General features: G+C 55.6%; 1 protein-coding gene across 1 annotated transcript in view; it reads left to right on the forward strand.

Moving 5' to 3' along the window:
- LOC112548399 (N-myc proto-oncogene protein-like) overlaps positions 1-6,083 on the forward strand; it is a 74,926-nt gene that overhangs the window by 38,199 nt on the left and 30,644 nt on the right.

Consider the following 6,083-nt stretch of genomic DNA (forward strand, 5'->3'; position numbering starts at 1 on the left):
GGCTAGGATCTGGAACCAACTTCCAAGAGAAGTGGTGCAGGTTCCTACCCTGTGGGTCTTTAAGAGGAGGCTGGATGTACACCTCACTGGGGTCATTTTTACCCCAGTGCTCTTTCCTGCCATGGCAAGGGGTTGGACTTGATGATGTGCTCAGGTCCCTTCTGACCCTACCAACTATGAGTACTATGAATCACTGGGCAGGGGGCACACATGACAATAGTGCTGCACAGAAGCCCACCCTGCAACCACCGCCCACTGGCAGCTGACCAAGAGGGGCAGATGCCTCTACTGGCTGTGCAGTCCCCATCCAGGTCTGGGAGATGCTCAGCAGGTCACAGCCTGGCAGCATCACCCACTGCCAGACTGCTGCCATGGGTAGAGGTTGCAGGGAACATGCAGGGCTGTTTCAGCAGTCCAGCTGCCACAAGGGGTAGTGTCCCCAGGTACCAATTGCCTGGGCCACAGAAGCTCCTGTCTATTTGTATCCTTCAGGTATCGTGGGCTCTAAGGCCCACCTCACTAACTAATAGCCACTATTGTGTGGGGCCAATGGGTGAAAGATACAACAGAATTCTTGGTACAAAGAAGGTAAAAAACAGGATAGGAGTGTTGTGTGGGTCAAAGGGTAAAAACATGACAATAAGTGTGCCTGAGGGGGACACCGAGGAGACCCCCCCCCACCCCAAGCCACAGCCACCAGTCCTCAAAGGCATCCAAGGAGCTCATGGATTACACCAGATATGTGCACAGAAAAGTGAGAAGAATGTGGCCCCACAGCCTCTGGGCACCTTCCCAGCCAGAGCCTCCTTCCAGGTCAAATACAGAGCCCACTTAGCCAGGGCCAGGAGGACGCTGACCACGAGTTCCTGGGACTTGGTTGGGCTGTAGATGGGGTGACCAAAACCAAAAAGGTGGGGGGTGAAATTCAACCAGAACATCAAGAGGAGGCTCTGGAGGTGGAGGGGCCGCAGCCTCGTGAACTCGAGTGTCATGTGCGCCAGGGTCTTCCTCTGCCTGCAGAAGAGGCAGTAGATTGGACTGTCCATGAAGCTCACCACATATATGCCCATGGTGATGGCTCCATGGATGAGCCAAAAGCTGAGGTCCCCAGTGGCTCATGGGATGAGGGTGGAGTACAGACTTAGCCACTGGGGATCCCCAGCCATGTCCTTGCCATGTACGTCCCACTCCATGGTGTCTGGGTGGGATGTGAGGGCGGCATGATGGACAGTGTGGTTCATGAGCGTGTAGAGGTGATGGTGATGGATGGTAAAAAATTGCCCAGTCTAGTGTCCTCCAGCTGGCTCAGGTGGTGGAGCAGGGAGCACTGTGAAGCCGGGAGAGGTGCTGGCTCCATGACAAATACCAGTGGACAGGAGGACACAGGGTGGGGGGCGGTGGGCAGGGACCGCCGCCATGCAGGACCTGGTCAATAAGGCAAGGGCATTGGGAGGTAGGGCATTTTTCAACTCCTGGACCAGAAGGCAGGTTGCATGTGTTGTGGGCAGACCCATGCACTGGGCCAGTGCAGTGGGGTCCACCCACTCCTACCTATTGTAGTCCAGTGGTCTCCAACATGGGTGGCACCAGCCAGGATCAACCTCTGTCACAAGTTGGGTGCCTCTGTTGTCAGGGGTTCCAGAAGAGGGGCTCAATGAGCAGGTTGGCACCCTGGGCAACTGTTGTAGGGGACCTGGAAGCAGAGAGCAGCCTCCAGACCCGAAGGAGGTCCTTGCAGAAATTTGTCAGCCCTTGCAGGTCCTGGAGGAAGAAGCCCAGCAGGCTGAGGACATGCCAGTTGTATTGGAGCCCCCAGAAGTGGCAGAGGAAAGCACGCCCCAGGTGGCCCCATGCTGCATGGCTGCTGACACTGTATAGCAGTTGCTACAGGGCCTGAAGGCAGAATGCCAAGACATGGCTGGGGGGGGCAACCAGGCCCTGGCCACCCTCCTGCAAGGGGAGGCTCAAGACCTCTGCAGTGACCCAGTGCCATCTCAGCCAGAAAAACTCCAGTGCCTGGAGTAACAAATCCCCTCCACTGCTCCAGCCATCTTTTACACCTGCCTCAGCAGCCTTCCCTCTGTGGTTTTTGCCTTTGTGTGTTAAGGCCTGTGGTCCACTGCCCCTGACCTGGTGTTTGTTGTGTGACTAAGTAAGCCATCTTAAGTATCCCCAGCCCTTGTGTGTGTGTGTGTGGGGGGGGGGGGGGGTGTTCCCCTCCCTCCGACATTCTCAAAGCATAGGCCTCCTCGTTTTTTTCCTGTGGGGATGTAGCTCAGTTTGCTTCAACCCCCTTCCTCCCTATCCCCCTTCCTCCCCACAACCCCAGCCAACCCCGCCCTAGATTAACCAGCCCCAAGGGATATTTTGTTTTTTCTTGTCTTCCCTGCCCTCATGTGAAACAGTGGCAGGGCCAGAACCTTCTTTGGGGGGGGGCAGATGCCCCCACAGAGCTTCCTGCAGCACCCACTGTGGGGGTGGATCTCAGTCAAGCCCCCAAGGGGATGCATGCCCCTGCAGCCTCCACCCCAGAGGCAGAGTCCAGCCCACCTCCTCCAGGAGTGGAGAAGCCTGCAACCTCCACTGAAGGGGCAGGTGGGACTCTGGTAGGGAGCAAACAGGCCTGGGGGTCACCCCCAACCATGCCCCCCTGGAGGGGTTCCCAAGTCCCCTCTCCCATTGTAGCAGAAAGCCCCTTTTCCTCTTGCCTGCAGTTGCTCTCCCCTCCTTGGATATGTTTTTTCCTCTTCTACCTTTTCTTCCTTCCTTTCTTTCACTTTAAGATAAGGAACTGTGTTTTGAAATTTGTATATGTGCATTTTGTATCTCCCCTTGTATTTTGGTATTTTTTATCTAGTTGTGTGCCATGGCATTTGTAGCTTATATTTTATACTCCTCACCTTTCAACTAAATGTGTTTAGTTTCATAAGTAAGTTATACATTGTAACAATGTTAACAAGGGCAGGAATCAAACTGCCCTTCCCTGTATCAGGCTGGCCCCTGAAAGAGCGAGTGAATCAGTGATTGAATGTGTAACACAGTAGCATGCAGCAATTAACACCTAAGGAAACTGCAGATCAACCAATGGAAGAACTCAATAGAAGACAATGTAACAACCGGGACATCTCTAAACATCACTGATCAGTGCTAGAATCCCTGGCCTGAGTTAATCAATGCTGGGGACCAACTTTTGGGCTGAATATCTCCAGATCAAGTGCTCCCAAAGCCCTATTCAAAATTCATCAATGGACTCCCAAACCTGCATGTACACACAGACAACCCCTGGGGCTGACAGATGCCATCCAGTAGCCACCGAGGGGGGAAGTCCCACGAGAGTGAATCACCCCTGGATTGGGCAAACCTGAAACCTGGGGAGTCACCAAAGTCTACCAAGGACAGATAAAAAGCAGTGAAAAGTGACCCTCAGTGGTGCCTTCTTGATCTCCAACTTGACCAGCACCCAACCTGTCCAGCCAGAAGGACCAGCCGGCGATCCCATTCTGGCAGATAATAACACCACACTGAAAGAAGCCTTGACGACAGACTCCAGCACTTGTAGGATAGGTATACCTGACTCTTGTAGCTTGCTACTGCGTGTGCGTGGGGACCAGCCTCAAGGTTTATGATTTAACTTCATTACAGTGCTTCAATCTGCCTAATAAACCAGAATTTTAAGGATCCCAAGTTGGACATTTGTAGCCAACACCATCATCAGGGATCAAGGGCAAAGACAGTGGGAAGGGCTCCTCTTCAGCCTCCTACACAGCTGGGGGTGGGAAGGGAAAGGGCCCTGCCCCAAAGCCTATACCACCAGTGCCTGACTGGAACAGGTGCACTACACCAGCCAGCACACCCACTCAGTCTGCCCCTTACCCTAGCTCAGGCCCCATTGACATAGCCCCCTTGGAGGGGAGAACTGCAGCTATGCACAGGCAGCGGCGGGGAGACCTAAAGCCAGGGGGCCGAGACCCCCCCACCACTGGCCCTTCCAGCTTTACACCTCTACATGCCTGGACCCCCAGCATGGCCTGGGTCCAGACAAGGTGGTGATCACTGAAAGGGGTTGGCTGGATGCTAGAGGTGTGGGCCCGGGAAAAATGTAGCCAAGAGCTATAAACCCAGTGTAACTGGGAGTGGCATGCCCGCTCCTCCCCCACCATCACATAGGTGAAGGCAGGGGGTTCAGTGGGGTGAAAGGCATGCCAGACATCCACCAGGGAGTAGTCCATCAGGATCTCCCTCAGGACTTCCACTCCTTGCCTGACCAGTCTTGTGCATTTAAGGTGATGTAAAAGTCCCCACCAAGGACCAGGCACTCGCAAGGGTTGAGAGTGCCGATTTATGTGGCCACCTGGTGGAAGAAATCTGCCAACTCCGGGTGCATCACAGGAGTGTACATATTCAAAAGGTTCAGGACCAATACCAGCACCTGGACCTGGAAGTGCAGAAGGTGGCCCGACATCACCTCAATGTCCTGGAGAACCTTCAGCTGCAGGCCTGGGGAGAACAGAGTGGCCACCCCAGATGAGGTGGCTGAGAGGTGACTAAAAAAAGACCCTGCCTCCCCATTCCAGCCACCAATTTGGTTCATCAGCTGGAGTTGTCAGGGTCTCCTGCAAGAGTACCATAGGGTACCCCCACTCCTGAGGGAAGGAGAGCATCTGGCACCTTCAGAGACCCTTCCTGCAGCCATGGATGTTGAGGGTTGTGATCTTAAATTACCTCATGGCTGGGGGTGTGGAGTAGATGGTTTAGCAGGAGCCTCACACATTTCAATGCCACACATTTCAATGCCCACTGGTTTGCATAGTACCCTCCCATATGCATAGAGGGAGTCCATGAAACTGCGGGGCCATCTATAGATCTGGGCAGTGCAGCTTTTGGGCCTCTTGCCTTCCCCTGCCAGTGCCCTCACAGTGGCAAGAATGCTGTCAAAATCTCCCCAGTGGTCCAGGACTAGCTGTACCTTGCCGGCAGACCGGTGGGTTTAGTCATGGTGAAGAAATGCAAGTAGCTCCTCCCTGGGGACCACTGGGACTGAGAGGTCAGCAGGCACCATGGAGGTTCTTGGGCATCCTCCTCCTGAGCCTGGAGCTCAGAGGGCTCTTCTGGCACCATCTGAACCCCCCAGTCTGCTAAGACCCCGGACTCTGGTTGGGATTGGGAGAGCTCTGCAGACCCCTGGGACAGGGGTAGGGGTGGGGCTCCTTCACAAAATGGTGGGGTAGAGATGGAGCCCCGGGGGGGGGGGGGCGGGGTTCTGGGCAGGGTCCCCAACAAGATCAACCAATTGATTAGGGGAACCTACCACAACCCCTTCGGGTGCAGGACTATGGGGCAGGCTACAGGTGAGGTTTTCCTAGAAGGAGAAGGAAAGAGACCCATCAGGCACCAGGACAGCTCTGACATCTGCCTCAGGGTCCTGGGAAAGGGGACTTCCTCCCTCAGAACTCACTAGGGTGAGTCCCAAGGCTGACCTCAGCCTCAGCACCCATGGCCTTGGTCAGCAGAATGAAGGGCTTCCCTCTATGGGCTCCTGTTCAACACTATCTAGCAGCCCTGAAACATCCTCCATGGGAATCACCATTTGATCTTTTCCCAGGGGTGGGGTGTCAGGCACAGCTGGGGAGGCCCCTGAAAGCTGGGCTGCTCCTACCCCACCACCCCCTGTGTGGTGGTCTTGGGAGGGGGAGAGGAGGCCTCTACATCAGAGGGCTCCAGCTGTGCCCAGGCCTTCCTCTGGCCTTTATACCTGGAGGGGACTTGCACCCACTCAGCCATGGGGTGGTCTTCAGGTGGACAAGCTCCAGCAGAAGGTGAGGGTTGGGAGAGGTGGGGAGCCACAATGCAGGTATGACTAGGGGTACAGGGATCCTGCTCCCTCAGTCTCCCTGGTTGCTGGTGCCCTCCCTGAGACTTCACTGGACTCAGTTGGGGGGCGGGGTCCCTCGAGCTCATGGGTGGGCTCATAGTTGTGGCTGGGGTGCCAGGGGGGCCTGAGGGGGGGTGGGGCACCAGTGGTAGGGGCACCCCTTTTTCCAGTGGGACCTGTGGATGGCCCTCCCCCCCGGCCCCTAGGGCCC

This window comes from Alligator sinensis, unplaced genomic scaffold (genome assembly GCF_000455745.1).
Source record: "Alligator sinensis unplaced genomic scaffold, ASM45574v1 scaffold892_1, whole genome shotgun sequence".
In the NCBI taxonomy this organism is placed as follows: domain Eukaryota; kingdom Metazoa; phylum Chordata; order Crocodylia; family Alligatoridae; genus Alligator; species Alligator sinensis.